Genomic DNA, 19,395 nt, shown 5'->3' with positions numbered 1-19,395 from the left:
CTAAAGAGCGGCTTTGTGTTTGATGCAGAAGATCGGGTGACCAATGCTTGAGGATTATTTTCACTTGGATGGATGCATTGAGACAGATGATCCATGGTACATTTTTGCCTATTGTATTATGGAGTGGATTTATCCTCTCCAATCCATTGTTTGGCTGGTCCTATATTTTTGCAATTTAATCCAGTTCCTAAGGCAAACGTGCTTGAACCAGTATTTAATTCCTCTGTCTGGGCTGCAATAGTCATCATTACTTTTGGGACGTGTACTAAGCGGCTGTTTGTGGTGTCGCTCGGGACCGAATTCTCAATGGTCTTGATTGTTTCCCAGCTGGGGGTGTTTTTTAAGTCCTCAAGGGAAGGTTGCAGTCTACTCAGAGAGGTTCTTCCCTTTCCCAGTGGTTTGTCCTTCACTGGGGTTGCATTCACTGTCATGTTCCCTTGCAGTGTGTTTTCGAATATGGGATACATTTTTTGTTCTAGTTTCTTTTGATGATTTTATTTTTTGTTTAACATCCATAGAGGTCTACTGATTTTCTTTGAAAGCTTGTTCGTGGCTGGTTCACCAGTGTTCAAACTTAAGGATTTGTTTACTGAGGAATTGGCTTTACCATCTTTAGGTTCAGGGCCCAAGGGTTCTGGTATTTGCAAGGATTTTTCTGCCGGGGCCTGGCCAATAGGGGCTTAGGGTTCGGGCAGGAGGCTGCCCTGGCATTGGTGTCCACTATTTCAGGATTGAGTCTTGGCCTAAGGTTGAGATTCCTTGATTTGCACTCTTTTACTAAGTCTGACATTATCCCTGGCAACGCTGAGATTTTCTCTAGAAGAGGTGAACAGTAGCATGGGATGAATCATTTATCCACCACTTGATGTGCTTTCGAAATGAGAGAATTTAAATTCTGTAGTCACGTTTCGATGGTTTGGACATAAACAGTTGCTGTTAAAGGCCTGGACGGGCTTCTCCAGGTGGCCTTTTAATGTCTGGTGGACTATTTTCAGAATGCCCAGAAAAATAGGGGGATACACTGGGTTTGACCACCTCCTCTACAGGTAACCAGTTCAGTCCTGTAGAAGTAACTCTCCACTGAAGAAATAAAAAAAGCTTTTTTTGTAGAACTGTGAACTCACCAGGGTTACCCCCTGGTGGCATGCTTCATCATCGGGTCCATCCTGTTCCGCTGTAGATGGGGGCGTGCTGCGACTTATGAACTACGTGACATGGGAGCAATTTTTGTTGTTAATTACAATAATAAAGAAGTTGTTAAAAAAAATGGGGGAATGGGGGTTGTTGGCGTGTAGTTAAAAATACCTTATTTTATTTTAACCTCTCGTCAGTATGGTTAAAAAACAGGGAAAGTTTAGAATAAGAGATTTGTAATGGATCTGTTCTCTTAAAAGGTCGACATGTTTCAAGCGTACTCCTAGTTGGCTCTTCTTCAGAACCTCGGGAAACTAGTTCCCTGGTACCATTCCTATCAATTCACACTGAACCCACACCAATTGCATGCAGAAAAAAACAAATATATACAGTTACTACCTATTAGACATTCATTGTTTGTTTATATATATAGGATGCTTCAATGTTGCATCATGGTACCTCCAGGGGGGAAAGTGTAGCCTGTTGTCACACTCGCATCAAGGTGACACCTCTTCTTTTTCACCTATTTGAATTCCCCTCTGGGGATCCCAAGGGGTAACCCTGGTGGGTGAGGGTTTGTTTTTCTTCCGTGGAGAGTTTACTTGAACAGGACTGAACTTGGTTTTCAGAGTGCATCATTACCTTGAAGGCTGAAGAGCTATTAGCTTGATCCCCACACACAGCCAATGAGTCATTTGAGCCTTCAGTTACATCACTCAAGGATTGGTTTATAGGAGGGGGGTCAAAAGGGTCCATTGCATTGACGATCTCCTCATCCTCGATGTAGGGCTCTTCTAGCTTGTCATGATGGTTTCTAGTTGCATTTACTGAAGACAGGGACAGGTGTGTCCCGGGTTTTAAGGCTTGGGCAGGCTCACCGTTGGAAGCACTGGGGGAGCTAATGATATCAGCGCCCCACTCAATCAAAACTTGATTGTTGTTTGCACTATGAAGGGACTGGAGTTCAGCAATGTCCTGGGAGAGTTCTGCCTTTAACTCTAGAGCCCTTTGTGGGGGCATGAAGTTTGCGACCAATGCAGTTTTAATTTCTGGGGAAAGGGGCCAGGGAGGTTTTGCAAGCTGGTCCACAGCCACCAAAATATATAACTTGGTGTTTAAGTACAGTGTCTCCGGAGGCCGCATCCCATTTTAAGGAGGTTCTCTTTTTCGGATCACTTCTTGTGGCTTTTGTGTAGCCGCCTGGGCCCCTTTCTGGGGCAAGGGAGGGAAGTGGTCATCCTTCTCCGATTGAGAAAAGAGGATTCTTCCAACAACTTTAGATGTTTTAACATCTTGGCTGGCATAGTGTCCATTGGCTGTCGCAAGGTTCTGATTAGAGTTAAATTGTTGAGGATTATCATCTGTATCTGATAACCCCTGGGAGAGGGCTAGAGCACCCGGGTCTGAAGTTTGCATCTTTTTTGTTTCATAAGATTTCCTTATTCCTACGGGGGGATGCTTGATTCTCCATAATCTGTTTGGAACCCTGTTTTCTTCTGTCAAAGTTTGCTTTGAAAACTGTTGCTCTTGAGGCTCTTGTTTAATGGGCTTTCAAAAGTGCTGAGCTTCTTTTGCGCGTTTCAGTTTCAGTTGCTGGATTATTAACGCGCTAATGGCTGAGTAGCCTTAAACTAGCTTTATACTGGACGGACCTTGGGTGAGGGTGCCGTAATCAGAGCTTTGCAGATTTCTCTGGTGCAAGTGAGCTTGTACTACAACATTCGCTTGGTCTTCCAGAGCTCTCTGTGAGTCCAATGTTTTTTTTTTTTACAGGAAGGGGATTGTGCCGACAATGGAAAAGAGTGATAGAGGGGGATAGAGTGCTCTTGGGCAAACTAATATTCAATGAAAATGGTCTGTTCTCCACATACCCAGAACAAGAGGGATAGTACAAAGGAAGGGAAGGGGCAGCTGAAATGTGGTGCTTCAGCTTCTTCTGCCATCTTACGCTATGTAGGGGGGTCCACCTGTGCCTTGTAAAGCTGCCCCCTGGCGTCCTCTTGGTGCCCTTGTTGTTCCCTTGGTGCTCCTTTAGTTCACGTATTGCCAGCTTCTCCTGGTATGCTGCTTAAAATCAGGGCGATATAGCTATATGGAGGAGCAGGCCCTAAAGGTTTTCAGGGTATGTCACGCCGGGCAAAAGAGGTTAAAAAAGGTGGGTACAAGGAGCAAATGCGGGCGGGCGAAGGCTCTGAAAGTGCTATCTTTCTTCCTCCTCTCCTTCAGGGATGAAGTCAGGGTAAATTCTTCTAACAGCTACTGGTTTGTGTTGGTTGATATTGGCTGAGGCACAGGAACAAAAGGTGGTGGCAGAGGGATGGCGGCAAGTAGGACAGAGTGGATGCTGGTCAGGGCTGGACTGGGATCAGCAACTAGCCCTGGCTGATGGGTGCTCGACCAGCCATGGGAGGGGGCAAGGGGGTGCTAGTAACAAGCACTGCTCCTCCTTTTGATACTGCTATTGCAGCAATGTGCAAAACCGGCCCAAGTGACAAAGCCGCCCCACCACGGCCAGAAAACCATCCCCTCCCCTCCGATACACCGGGAGAACGCCCAGTGCCTGCTACAGCCAGTCCGCCAATGATGCCGGTGCGTGCAGAAGCCGTACCGGCCAAATGCCGGTCACCTCCATCAGCGCACGGAGCCACAGCCTAGAGGTTGCTGTCTTACTGCCAAGCGATTATGCTCTTGTTCTCTTGAACTCTTATTCTCCTGAGCCCTGCTGCCTCCTACTGCCTCCTACAGCCTTGTGCCACTTACGATATTTCTCCCCTACAACCGCTTGCCACCATGTGGCTGTCTCACCTACTATCTTTGCTTCACCTTGGCTTTCGGAACCAGTCAGGGTCCCGATTTTTTGTGCTCCTTCTTGGCGGCTGTAGCGGGGGAGCAGGTAAGGGGCTAGCTGGGGAGTTATGGGGCCTATTATATGTGCAGAAAGTGAATGGACAACCAGGCAGTGTCTCGGTTTGTGCCCGTCAGCCGCGAGTGCCGACGTCACCATTTATTGATACCTCCTGGTCTGTGCCCGGCCCAGGAGGGTGAATGTGTAACAAAGTATAGAGCGGGCTGGGTGGCTCACTACATCCCTCCTTATCCATCAGGTTTAAAACAACAAGTTAAAACAATAAACTAACACAATAACCAAAACGAAGTTAACAACATTGTTCCACACAGTCCCTCTTGTGCAGATGCAGAGGTCTTTCAACACAGAAAGTCTCTCAGTCTCTGACCGGGCGCTGGGTTGCGTCTCAATCTGTAATGTCCTCCTCTTTTGGAGCTGATTTTTCCAGATGTTGGGACTCCATCACCCTCTGAAGGTGCCACCTCTCTGTCAGTTGCTCTTTGCCCCTCCAGAGGTCTTCTCTCACCGGTGTCACTCTGTTCATTCTCCTTGAGCTCTCTTTGACTGTCTTCCCGGTGTGATAGCCTCGAGACCTCCTGATCGCCCTGGGTGGGCAACACCAGCCTTTTGAACCATGACATGTTCCGGGCTATGCGTCTCTCTCCTCTCTTTGTCATAATCATTGTTCCTTGCACCTCCTCTACTTCCCACTGCTCGGACTCAAACTGCGTTCTGAATTTCCATCCCGGGGGCCGGTCTTTTACAATAACCTTGTCTCCTCTCCTGAACTCCATGGTACGAGGTCTCCTCTTTGTACTGGCCTGGTTGTTGGTAGCCGTTCTTTTTGCTTGAGCGGCCTCTCCATCCACCATGCCGGGCACCCACTTGTCACTCACAGGTATGACATCTCTGACGGCCCGGTTCATGATCAAGTCACTCGGGTGCACCCAGTGATGCTATGAGGTGTCTGTCTGTATGCTCGCAAGAATTGATACAAGCACGCCTCCAAGTCTTCTCTTCAATCCACCCCGATTCGTAGAGCATTATTGATCGTTCTCATTAGCTGCTCCACCTCCCCATTGGCTTGTCGCCATTGTGGCGTTATTTTCCGATGACTAATGTTCTGGAGCTCCAAGTATTCTCTGAATTCTTGCCCATGGCATGGCTGTCCGTTGTCGGTTTGTAGTTCCTCCGGCGTTCCAAGCAGTGCAAATGTTTTCTCCAACACTGGCGTGACATCTTCGAAAGCAGTCGACCTCACCACCTCCACAACTGGAAACTTGGAGTAGCTGTCAATCATAACAAGGGTTAGTCTCCCATCAGGAAAGCTTCCAAAATCCTACAAATCAAGGTCCATGGTTTCGTCAACGGTGGTTCAGTAATGATTGGCGGAACTGGCGCGTCAATGCCGGTGATCTGGCATTCGTGACAGCTTCTCACCTTTTCCTCCACAATGCGATCCATACCTGGGAACCATACTTTGGTACGCAGGCGAGATTTAGTCTTTTTGATGCCTTGATGTCCTTGGTGGGCCAGGTCGATTGTCCTCCTCCACAGCTTTGCCTGTATCACAATTCTTGTTTCCCTGAGTATGAGTCCGTCGCTGCTTTCGCTGAGTTCTTCCCGGCACCTTCATAACCCCATTCATGCTTTCCGGTCTTCCTCCGTACGTCGACCTGCTCCATCCAAGATGTTTCTCCACGCATGACTTCGGAGCATGTCTTTCACGGCTATGAGACAGTCATCTTCGTCCGTGGTGGCCCGAATCTCTTCGATAGACAAAGCCCGGGGAACTCTGCTCCATCATCGACCTCCGTTTCCTGCCACTGGTCACTGGCCACTGGATGTCGTGACAGATAGTCTGCCGGATTGTTGGCAACAGGTCAATAGACCACCTGAAAGTTGTAATGCTGGATCTGTACAGCTCACCTCTCGATCCTCGGGGGTCCGCTTCTTGCTGTCCCTCTGAACAGGGAAACCAACGGCTTGTGGTCGGTCACGACGCAGAATTTGTGCCTGCACAGATAGATGTCGAAATGCTGACACACCCACCTTATCACCAGTGCCTCACTTTCGATCTGTGTATAACGGGTCTCCACTACCGTCAATGCCCGGCTGGCATACGCAATGGACACCCGCCCCTCCGTTCCGTCTTGTTGAAGGAGTACTGCCCCCAAACCAACTAGGCTTGCATCCACAACCAGTCCTGGTTTGAAATAGGCCACGGTTGCTCCTTGTAAGAGGCCTCCTTAGACGCCCTGAAATGCCGTTGCCGCCTCGCTCGTCCACTGCCACATGGCCTCATTTTGGTGAGTGCCCTCAAGGGTTCTGATTGGGTAGCTAGATGGGGAATGAAGCGGCCGCAGTAATTTGCCATCCCGAGGAAGCTTCTCATTTCAGTCTGGTTTTGTGGGATCGTAGCAGCTCTGATCGCCTCCACCTTTGCCGGGTCCATTTGCAAACCCTGCTTCGAGAACCGGTATCCGAAAAACTCTACTTCATTGGCATAACATTGGAACTTGTCTCATGCAGTGTTAATCCTTGATCCACCAGGCGTTGAAGCGTCGCTCGCAGGTGCTCATGGTGTTTCTATAGGGACTGGGAGAAGATCAGTACATCATCGTTCACATTCAGCACTCCCATTAGGCCAGATAATGCTCCCCGAATAGCGTCCTGAAATACTTTGGCCCCTGACGACACCCCAAAACTGATCCTCTTGAACCGTCTCAATCCTACGTGGGTGGAAAACATGGTTCTATAACGGCTAGCTTCGTCCAGCATGAGTTGGTGGTAGCCAGAGTTAAGATCCACTTTGGAGAACCATTGGGCTCCGTTGATGTCGGCCACTGTTTAGTCTATTGTCGGGGTAATGTATCTTTCTCTCCTGATGGCGGTATTCGTCAGTCTCATATCCACACATAACTGTATCGCCCCTGGTTGTTTTGGTTTCGGAGCGATAATGAGCGAGATACCCACGGAGTGGGGCCAGACACTTTCTCAATTAGCCCAGCCTTTTCCAGTTGTTCCAATTCTGCTTCCACTAGTGGCCGGAGATGATATGGCACCCTGTGATGTCTCAGTGCCACGGGTTTGACAGTCCTGTCTATGTGCAGTTTCAGTTTAACACCTTTTAGGCATCCCAGCCATTCGAAGAGACTCGGAAATTCGCCCATGATCTTGTCAGAGTGAGATGGATGTATCTCTCTGGCAAACATCACCAGTCCCAAATACTCCACAGAGTGACAGCCCAACAGCGTCCCTGCATAGTGCTTGGTCAAATGAAACCTGGTTGTGGCTGACCGGTTGCCTTGAGTAACCTCCACCTCGATCATGCTTTGTAGCGGAATGGGGGTGTCTCCCCCATAGGTGAAGATTTTCGCTTTTGTGCCTTGGAGCATTGGATTGGGGACGAGTCGCTCATATTGTTCTGCATCTAAAATGTTTACAGAGGCCCCCGTGTCTATTAAGGCTGTGACTTAATTTCCCCCAATGCGTCTCTGACACATAGGCGGCTGTCTCTAGCGGGATGTTTTCCTTCCGGTGTATGAGATGACGAACACTTCGTCGTCTTCATCGTCCTCGGTGAATCTCATCTGTTAAAGTTGGCTTTCTCCTTCCCCTTCAGCATTTGCTGGGTGTACCGCTTGCCTGTGTTCCAGCGGTAATCCCACGGTAATCTCACTTTGGAAGATCTAGGAAATGTGACACCATTACCTCTGATTACCGTTACCCTGATTGCCACTAAAGGTCAATGGATCTTTGCCACCGTTTATGACCAGGGAGCTTCTACATAAACATGAGCAATTCATAAAATGCAAATAAACATTTTAGCCAATAATGAGAGTTATAAGCAGTTTTTATTTTCCAATCAAAATTTAAAAATCTCTGACTCTTCATTCAGTAGTCAGGTATCCATCAGGTTACAGAAAAATTAGGTTAGCACAAAGCATCATAATTTGCAAACAGCGCGTTCCATAAAGGAAATAATCCCTATTCTAAGACAATGGGGCTCAAAAGATGTCAGTCAGAACTCCTGAAAAGTTCCAGAAGTAAGAGTGAGTTAGCATAAGCCAATCAATAATTAATAATTGCAGAATCTCCCATGAAGGGAAACAAAGAATAGAGCAAATAAGCCTTGGCAAAGCCAATGAGTCAAAGCAAAAATCAGAATGAAACTAAAACTACATCTAATCTGCCTACGTCTGCCTACGTTCTGCTCTCCATCAAAGGTCTGCCCTCTCCTTCACTGCATCTATAAATAACTTCTGCCCTCTCCTTCATTTCTGCGTCGGAGTCTGAAACTCTTCTGCAGCTTTGGGTTTCTAAATCTCTGTCTGTCTCTCTCTCTCAAAGGGCTCTGAAAGTCTTCCTGCCTGTGTTCTGGAAGGCGTCCTGTCTCCTCATCTTCTCTCAGCTCTCTCCCCCTCTGCTCTCTTCCTCTGCTCTCTCCAAACTCCTAACTAGGAACGCGTTTATCAAAAAATAATGTTACAAAGCATGTGGTGTGGCTTTCTCTTCCTCCAACTGTAATCCAGCATTCTCCAAAAGGATGCCTCCAAACATCTGCAGATTTCATACGTCCTCTCTCAGACAGGCAAAGATCCTTCCCACGGTACATTCTGCATCTTATTTAATACAATTTCATCTCTTAACCTTCCTTTTAAAAGAGACATTTTATTTTTAACTATACACATAACATGTGTGAATCTCTTCGATAGACAAAGCCCGGGGAACTCTGCTCCATCATCGACCTCCGTTTCCTGCCACGGGTCACTGGCCACTGGATGTCGTGACAGATAGTCTGCCGGATTGTTGGCACCAGGGCAATAGACCACCTGAAAGTTGTAATGCTGGATCTGTACAGCTCACCTCTCGATCCTCGGGGGTCCGGTTCTTGCTGTCCCTCTGAACAGGGAAACCAACGGCTTGTGGTCGGTCACGACGCAGAATTTGTGCCTGCACAGATAGATGTCGAAATGCTGACACACCCACCTTATCACCAGTGCCTCACTTTCGATCTGTGTATAACGGGTCTCCACTACCGTCAATGCCCGGCTGGCATACGCAATGGACACCCGCCCCTCCGCTCCGTCTTGTTGAAGGAGTACTGCCCCGAAACCAACTAGGCTTGCATCCACAACCAGTCCTGGTTTGAAATAGGCCACGGTTGCTCCTTGTAAGAGGCCTCCTTAGACGCCCTGAAATGCCGTTGCCGCCTCGCTCGTCCACTGCCACATGGCCTCTTTTTTGGTGAGTGCCCTCAAGGGTTCTGATTGGGTAGCTAGATGGGGAATGAAGCGGCCGCAGTAATTTGCCATCCCGAGGAAGCTTCTCATTTCAGTCTGGTTTTGTGGGATCGTAGCAGCTCTGATCGCCTCCACCTTTGCCGGGTCCATTTGCAAACCCTGCTTCGAGAACCGGTATCCGAAAAACTCTACTTCATTGGCATAACATTGGAACTTGTCTCATGCAGTGTTAATCCTTGATCCACCAGACGTTGAAGCGTCGCTCGCAGGTGCTCATGGTGTTTCTATAGGGACTGGGAGAAGATCAGTACATCATCGTTCACATTCAGCACTCCCATAAGGCCAGATAATGCTCCCCGAATAGCGTCCTGAAATACTTTGGCCCCTGACGACACCCCAAAACTGATCCTCTTGAACCGTCTCAATCCTACGTGGGTGGAAAACATGGTTATATAACGGCTAGCTTCGTCCAGCATGAGTTGGTGGTAGCCAGAGTTAAGATCCACTTTGGAGAACCATTGGGCTCCGTTGATGTCGGCCACTGTTTAGTCTATTGTCGGGGTAATGTATCTTTCTCTCCTGATGGCGGTATTCGTCAGTCTCATATCCACACATAACTGTATCGCCCCTGGTTGTTTTGGTTTCGGAGCGATAATGAGCGAGATACCCACGGAGTGGGGCCAGACACTTTCTCAATTAGCCCAGCCTTTTCCAGTTGTTCCAATTCTGCTTCCACTAGTGGCCGGAGATGGTATGGCACCCTGTGATGTCTCAGTGCCACTGGTTTGACAGTCCTGTCTATGTGCAGTTTTAGTTTAACACCTTTTAGGCATCCCAGCCATTCGAAGAGACTCGGAAATTCGCCCATGATCTTGTCAGAGTGAGATGGATGTATCTCTCTGGCAAACATCACCAGTCCCAAATACTCCACAGAGTGACAGCCCAACAGCGTCCCTGCATAGTGCTTGGTCAAATGAAACCTGGTTGTGGCTGACCGGTTGCCTTGAGTAACCTCCACCTCGATCATACTTTGTAGCGGAATGGGGGTGTCTCCCCCATAGGTGAAGATTTTCGCTTTTGTGCCTTGGAGCATTGGATTGGGGACGAGTCGCTCATATTGTTCTGCATCTAAAATGTTTACAGAGGCCCCCGTGTCTATTAAGGCTGTGACTTAATTTCCCCCAATGCGTATCTGACACATAGGCGGCTGTCTCTAGCGGGATGTTTTCCTTCCGGTGTATGAGATGACGAACACTTCGTCGTCTTCATCGTCCTCGGTGAATCTCATCTGTTAAAGTTGGCTTTCTCCTTCCCCTTCAGCATTTGCTGGGTGTACCGCTTGCCTGTGTTCCAGCGGTAATCCCACGGTAATCTCACTTTGGAAGACCTAGGAAATGTGACACCATTACCTCTGATTACCGTTACCCTGATTGCCGCTAAAGGTCAATGGATCTTTGCCACCGTTTATGACCAGGGAGCTTCTACATAAACATGAGCAATTCATAAAATGCAAATAAACATTTTAGCCAATAATGAGAGTTATAAGCAGTTTTTATTTTCCAATCAAAATTTAAAAATCTCTGACTCTTCATTCAGTAGTCAGGTATCCATCAGGTTACAGAATTGGTAACAGAGAAATTAGGTTAGCACAAAGCATCATAATTTGCAAACAGCGCGTTCCATAAAGGAAATAATCCCTATTCTAAGACAATGGGGCTCAAATGATGTCAGTCAGAACTCCTGAAAGGTTCCAGAAGTAAGAGTGAGTTAGCATAAGCCAATCAATAATTAATAATTGCAGAATTCCCCATGAAGGGAAACAAAGAATAGAGCAAATAAGACTTGGCAAAGCCAATGAGTCAAAGCAAAAATCAGAATGAAACTAAAACTACATCTAATCTGCCTACGTCTGCCTACGTTCTGCTCTCCATCAAAGGTCTGCCCTCTCCTTCACTGCATCTATAAATCACTTCTGCCCTCTCCTTCATTTCTGGGTCGGAGTCTGAAACTCTTCTGCAGCTTTGCGTTTCTAAATCTCTGTCTGTCTCTCTCTCTCAAAGGGCTCTGAAAGTCTTCCTGCCTGTGTTCTGGAAGGCGTCCTGTCTCCTCATCTTCTCTCAGCTCTCTCCCCCTCTGCTCTCTCCCTCTGCTCTCTCCAAACTCCTAACTAGGAACGCGTTTATCAAATAATAATGTTACAAAGCATGTGGCGTGGCTTTCTCTTCCTCCAACTGTAATCCAGCATTCTCCAAAAGGATGCCTCCACCCATCTGCAGATTTCATACGTCATCTCTCAGACAGGCGAAGATCCTTCCCGCGGTACATTCTGCATCTTATTTAATACAATTTCATCTCCTAACCTTCCTTTTAAAAGAGACATTTGATTTCTAACTACACACATAACATGAACTGCAAAATAACCTTTTTAAACTAAGCAAGAAACATTAAACTTGGTAATGCACTTTTTAAATACGTGATTTTCTGTTCTCACTAAAGCAAAGCATTAAATGAGGCTTTGTTCAACATTTCCAGCAACTACAGAGATAAAGCTCAGACTAAGGTCACAGCTGTAAATCATGCCACTGTTCTCTTAGCATGGAGAGAAAAACATTCCTTTGCTTATCTTTAAGGTGGACAGAAACTAACAGACCAAGCTGAATCAGGAGCTGGTTCTGTTTTCTACATTATAAAATGTCGTGCTAATTCAAATGCAAGTTATTTTCTACTAATGCACAGTTAGAGTCACATTTTCAAAGTGAGAACAGTGTCTAACTAAACACATTAAAATCAAACTATGAATTACTTGCACATGGGTTACATAAATTGCTAAATTAAAGTGTCTGGCTGAAGTCTGTGAATTTCAAGAGCTCATGTTTTCACTCTGTGGCACAGAAATGTGCGTGTCACCTTTCAAATGCAGTTCTTTATTTTTGAAGCTAAGGTAGGATTTCCATTAGTAAAGAAAGCACAGGTTTAGGCTCTTTCACCTGTGAGCTCCAAACTTCTTTGTCTTGCTACTTTGAGCCAGCCCTTTAGTTGTACCTTTGCACACTTTCGCAAAGTGTCTGAACTTTCCACATTTGAGGCACGCCTTGCCTTGTGCCAGGTATCCCCAGGTAGGATGATTTTCCAGGCTGCAACTTCCACAACCACGACTACTCGAACGGGCTCACTGCACCTCCTCTGCCTCTGTTGGGTCCTTTCCGAATGGCATCCACCCTCTCTTCTTTGACGGCCGCTGTGACCCCCTTGGCACTCCCTCCAGACTTTCTCGCCAATGCGGACTCCATTTCCCCTGCACGTGCATCTACTAACTCATGACACCTTCCTTGGATGAGTATGTCATCCAGGAATATTCCTGGTTGTCTTAGGATGAGTTTCCTCAGGTCTGACTACCTACAGCCCTGAATGAGTTGAGCTCTAATTTCTAGCTGTTTGTCGATGCCAGTGCAGGAATTGGCGAGCTTGCGCAGCCTCGCATGGAACATGTCGGCTGATTCTTTTTCTCTTTGCTTCGCTTGGCGCAATTTAAAGTGCTTGAAGTCCGGATTAACTTGTGGGTCGAAATACCGGTTCAATGCCCTCACCGCTTTGCCCTAGTCATTCATATCGCCGGTGTCAGATATGTCAAGAAACAATTCGTATAGTTCATCTCCCCCATATGCAGCATGGTGGATCTCTTGACAGCATTGTCCGTTTTTGTCGCTGCAATGAAATAATTTTCTAGTTACCCTATCCATTGATGCCATCTTGGCGCCGCTGTAGCCGGATCCTCCAACTGGCTGAATGGCGGTAGTGCATTTAGGGTGGTGCGCGAACCTGGTTCAGCTGCCGCTTCGCCACCTCCCTCTGTCGCTTGTGACCTGGTGCCTGGAGTCTCTGGCTTGCCCACAACAATGCCCTCTGGTCCTGCTGGTGCTTGCTTTTCTGGTGTGGTTATGTGCATTCGCAGTCTTGTGTGCTGCTCCTATATTTGCAGGCCCTTCTCCTGGTCGTGTGCAGCATCTGTCTCCTTGGCATATGCAGCTGCCCTGCAATCAGCACGTGTGATGCTTTCTTTTCACGCCTCTGCTCACATGCCTGCCTCCAATACTTGTGTGGGCCTCCTGTCCCTCTCTGGGGGGTCGTGCACACTTTCACAGCCTTGCTTTGCCTGCCCATCACCCTCTGCTGCCAACACATGCTTCTGCAGGCACCCAAGGCTGAGTGCTGCACCATGCTTCTGCCCCGTGCCTTTCGCCGACCACGTGTCACTCCCTAAGGCCTCCGGAGCAGGCCGCACCACGCCCACTGATACCCCCAGGCTGCGCCGCACTCTCAGATGCTCCCACCGTCTCCGGGGTCTCTCGGGGAGGCACACTCACTGCTGCTGCCGGGTGCTGGTACCTCCTTCCACAGCGGCGGTCGCTTTGCCAGTCAACTACACACTGCGCCACATGTTCTCCAGCGGCCCCGGACTGCAAACGGCACCACACCGCAGGCTTCTCGGCACCGCTCACTCGAGGTGCCTCGATTCTTCGCACGGTGGCGGATGTTCTGCCTCATCGCCAATGTAGCGGGGAGCTGGTAAGGGGTTCTCTGGGGAGTTATGGGGCCTGTTACATTCGCAGCTAAGTGAATGGACAACCAGGCAGTGTCTCAGTTCGTGCCCGTCAGCCACGAGTGCTGACGTCACCATTGATCTATTCCTCCTGATCCGTGCCCGGCCAAGGAGGGTGAATGTGTAACAAAGTATAGAGCCGGCCGGGTGGCTCACTACATCAGCCACTGGACAGCTGGTCTGCAGCGCACAGAGGACTGTGGAGAGAAACTTTAAGACAGCCCGTCCGCGGCTAGCAGGCCGAGCTAGGAGCAGGGAGCAGACAGGAAAGCAGCAGGCAGGCAAGACAGTGACAGGCCCCGCGGGCACTGTGACGGTTGAGCAGCTGTGTGGCGTAGCGGTAACATGGCCAGCTACCACGAGCCACAACGGCTAATCCACTAGTCCAGCCTTTCAGTGACTCACATTGATGTCCACATAGTACTATCTAAAGGAAGGGCAAACCAGACCCAGAAAACAGGAAGAAACAGAAGAAACAGAAAGAAATAGAAATACGTTTATGCCAGACACTAATGGCCCTCAAACACCCCCTCTGCCTACAATGGAGCTTCCAACATTCCAAAGTTGTAATAATGATTGTAAAACTCACAGAACCAAAACAACACAAAAATATTACAGATGCAAGTAATCAATTAATCATCAGATATCTCTACAAAGGATGCTCACTCAAGTGAGGCAAGAGCAGAGGCATCCTATGTCTATTCCTAGAAGCTTGCTGGCTTTTCCATTATCTCAGAAAGACCACTTGGTAACAAGTAATACTTACAAAATGCAACAAATTACCTCTTTTCAGGACATCATTGCCTTGACTTAAAACGGATTGTTGTATGCCATTATTAATAAAGTGGCCAGTCACTGTTTGAGTTCTTGCTTCTTCAAAGACCATATACTGTCAGACCTAGGGTAAAACTTCAGAGGAGTCCCGAAAGACCAGTTAGTAACCTGCTGCTGCATTCCTTTGGACTGCCTAATGGCTGCTTTCTTAAAAATACCTACCTATTAAAGGTCCTGTTTGGTGCCTGAAGTCTGGACACGCATAAGTTGAAGATCTCAGCACAGTCTCCATATAAGTGTGTTTGATTATGACATTGTCCCAGATGCCATAAACTATTATTCATAGTTGCGTCCGACCTGCTTTACCGCCAATGACCCGGCACCTGGTAGCGCGTTTGTTTCTCTTCTCCCTGGTTCCCTTCAACTTGACACAACAGCACAAACAATGGGGCCTGCTGCAGGACAATTGATGACTGTATCCGAAACTCATTGTAACCACTGCTCAGTGCATCAAACCAGTCTGAGTTCATTTCGCCACCTGTAATATTTTGAAGTAATAATAATAACCTTGAATTTGTAAAGCGCACAGCTACCTCCGAAGTAGTTTCCTAGCACTGGGGGCCCTCGGGAAGATTAAGCGAGCTATTGCCCAGAGTCACATGGTGCTGGGCTGACCTGCCGCCGACGATCGAACTGTGAACCCCGTGGTCCGGATTCAGGCACCCTGGCCGCTGCGCCACACCTCTTCCTCAAAGTATAGGCTGGTGGCATGGATAAGAGAGCTAAAGACTATAATTGAAGGCTGCAAGACTTTTTATACTAACGTTTTCCTTAGTTATTGATGTAGTTTGCCATATGTGTAGTGCACGACCTGCCATTAATAAGACATTGCAGAGTTTTTCAAGTTCTTTGATTTGGGTCCAATGTCACATGATGTGATTTCCTGTGCTAAGACAAAACAATGGATGCCGGATTACGATTTAAGGACAAATATTGTCATAAGGAAAATTAATGTCATCTGCAACAAATGCCAGTTCATATTCTGCAGGGACACTGTTAGATGGAATACACACATTTTGATATAGTACATTAGTTAAATCTCATAAATTAACTCAATTACAAAATGGCAGTAGATATAAATAAATAAAAACAGAAAGATAATGGGCGAGTATGTGGAAATGCTTGTATGGTGCTCAAGTGATTCACACAACATACAATGCATAAAGTGTGAATAACTATTAGACTAATGAACAGAAGTCTTGAATTGAGTAAAAAAAAGGCCATTCAATTGTTACACAACAAACATGTGATCAAATCATCATGGTTAATATGGGATAGTGAACGACGTTTCGACCCTAAACTTTAAACAGGTCGTCATCAGGACTGGAGTAAAAAAGTAGCCCAAGAAGAAAACTAAAAAAAGAAGAAATTAAAGGACACAAAGAAGGAGCAATCATGGGACTAATGAAGAGAACAGAAACAGGAAAGACGTACATTTACTCAGAGGATACCAAAATAATGTAGAGAAAAGAAGAAAATAAATAAGAAAAAGAAAATAAATAAGCTTAATGGTTTCATGTGATCAGGTCTAAGTTCACAACATGTAATTTCTGGGCATGTCATTGATACCCAGTATCTAGGGTAAAACTGTCTATATCAGTCCTGCAAGAGCCATTTCCATAGCTATCTCCAGTCAAAAAAATCCCTTTGAATGTGGAAAGACCTGGTAATTACAGAGGCTTTAGTATTTCCCCTATGCAGGAATTCCGACCCAATGACATCAAAACTGGAAACGGGGGAACGATTGTCTATCCATCCTCGGAGACACTTTTCTCTGACATGAGAGACAGAATTTTAAAACGCAAAATGGAAGTGCAAAGGGCCTTAGACCTGAAAGAGTAATTTCTGGTTCAATAATCAATTTCTTATTTCCTTATTCCTTTGCTGAAAAAACATAATTCCGTAAGCAATCAAAGCCTGCATGTTTCTGCGAAATAATCAATTTCCTTTTCCAAAGTACCAGGGACTACTTCCGTGAGGGGCGGTGACACTCTCCACAGAGCACGCGGCGCTACGGAACAAATCAATTAGCACAATAAAACATTCAACACGCTTTACAAATCGGTTTCCCCGGCCCTCGTTTCTCACACCGCTGTGATTTGTTGTTGAAGGAGCACTTGTGCCACCGGGTTCCACTCGCCTGGCTGTTTGCTGATTTTTATTCGCCTCTCCGGCCCACGCTTGCTGTCGGAGCTGCTTTCTACCTCTGTTTATTAAGATTTATAAAGCGAATCACAGCGCAGACCTTATGCCCGGATAATGCTTCTCCTCTGTTCCACTTTAGGACTCTAATGAAAGCAGTACATCACAAAGTGCAGCTGTGAGACAGCACTTCACAGGAGCCGGCTGCATTGAGGTAAGACTCTGAAATCCTAAAATGTAGTTTATCGGGTCTTTTTTTGTGTTGATCAATGATCAGAGAAGAGCAGAGAAGGTCAGGAGGGATGCGACAATATCTTCTTAATTTTGTCAACTCATCGCATCCGCAAAAGATGTGTCTTTCATGCTGAGACAAATAATCTGATTACTTTTGTTCCAGCTCATCTTCCAATCACAGCATCTGTGGAAGACTTATTAATTCATGCCCCAGCGCGAGCTTCCTCTCGGCACTGGCCTTGGCTCCTTGCACAGTGCTGCACAGGAGACATATTGTGTTCTTGATGACAATATAGCTGGCTCATTTGACTTTTTAAAACACTGCATAGTCTTGCATGTTTGGTGTTTGTTTGGAGGCGGTGGTCTGTTCTTGTTTACTGATATTGCATAGTTTGCATGATACCATTACTAACAGCAACCTCGTGATTTAAAAAAAAAGTATATATTTCTGCACATTTTCCTAAATCTTTATGCAAGTTGTGATTGTCTTCGAAAATATTATTAACAATGTTCCTTAAGCCACCGAAGCAGGATCCAGATTTACTAACACTAGAGCCCTAATTATGATGGCGGTCGACGAGAGTCCGACCGGCATTGTGTCAGAACTGAAAGCGACCAACTAGCAGTCGGCGGTTCCATCTGACGAATTTGGATGCGACCGCCCATAAGGAGGTTGTAACATTCATTTCTCCATTGCGGCTTGTGCGGTAGCCAGAAAAGGGCTGCTGCACAACCGGCATTAGAAAAATGGATGTTTACGAACATTCATGCACCGTGTGCCAGGCACTATGTGGCAGGGTATGGTTGTTTGGTGGGGCACCATAGGTGCCCCCCAGGCCTCTTAGCGGAGGCCACAGAGTTACGAGGGACCTGCTAGGGGCCCCAAAGTCAGTTTCCGACAGCCTTTGAATGGCGGTCGGACCGAAAGGCTGCCTGAAAGGGACATTCTAATCCCTACGGCACCGCCCCATTGTAGGGGATTACTTTCCGACCGCTGCCCCAACGGGCTCCTTGAGCCTGTCGGAAAAGCAGCGGTCGGCCCCTCTGCCTCCTGCTTCTGGCCGCTGCATCATAATGTGGCGGTTGGACTGCATAGCAAGATGTCGGTCGGACCGCAACCGACAGGCTGTCGTTTGCAGTCTGACCAACATCATAATGAGGGCCCTTGTGCCGTCACAAATGACCCAAATCGGCACAAACTCTTGTAAGGGTATTTACTTTCAAGTGCTAAAAAGGTGCCCTTATTTTCATACAAAAAGTGATTTCTGCAGCTAAGCATCACTTTGCTTCAGCGGGTTGTTAAAGAGTAAACACTTATAGTTTTTTCCACAAGTCCCAATTTACTAATATAGGCAGACTGGGTTTTGCATCAGAAACTGACGCCTCCCTTGAGCAGGTGCTAACAAGAAGCAATGTTTACATTTCTCAAAAAACCCACGCATTGCATGAAGTTCACAGCACATATCCAAATCGTGAGATCCTTCTATGTCTGTCAGACCACACTTACATCTGCGAGGCTGCAGGGCAGACAGCAGCAGCATGCACTGCGTTTCCCACTTGCACAATGCAGCAAAGCTGGTTAAAATTAATAAATTGGTCCATACGTGGTATGGCTAGAGCAATATTTTGCTTAGAAAAACTATTGAACCCCATTGCGCGTTGTATTTTTCGGCACTCAATGGTTTCAGAGCCCCACTGTGCAGGTGATGGTCTGCCCCAAAAATAACCAGCACCAAGGAATCTGGGAATTTTTGGTCCCACTCAACAAAGTGCCAGGTTTCTGCAGGGTCAGGGAGCAGAGAGGGATAGCCTGCTAGGGCCATCTCGAAGCATAGGTGCTATAGGTTGCTTTTGATATCGCATGCTGGATGACACAACTCTCACTTCTGATGAAGAAGAAAAGAGCAACCTGGCCGTCAGTTTTTCAGCCGCTATTTTATTTAGGCGGACAAAAGCTACGACTTTTAAGTTCTTACGCTTTAAGGGCCATATGTAGATAAATTATATTTACCGATTCATAAATACCGAATTTTACCGATTCGGTATTTATGAATCGGTAAATAGTATGTAGGTAAACATTCGGTAATTATTACCGATTCGGTAATATTCGGTATTTATGAATAGGTAATTACCGAATCGATAATAATGCATCCCTTCCCATTCATTCCTATGGGCCTGGAGGCCCATAGGAATGAATGGGAAGCCATTTACTATTACCGATTCGGTAAATACCGAATCAGTAATAGGGGAAGCATATTCATGGGTGGCAGGGTGTCACATTGACACCCTGTTGCACCCCTGAATCGTGCATGTGTGCACATGTGGCGCACATACATGCCCTAAGGGCATGTATGTCTGCC

The sequence above is a fragment of the Triturus cristatus genome, chromosome 10 (genome assembly GCF_964204655.1).
Source record: "Triturus cristatus chromosome 10, aTriCri1.1, whole genome shotgun sequence".
In the NCBI taxonomy this organism is placed as follows: Eukaryota; Metazoa; Chordata; class Amphibia; order Caudata; family Salamandridae; genus Triturus; species Triturus cristatus.
This window is presented reverse-complemented; position numbering follows the sequence as displayed.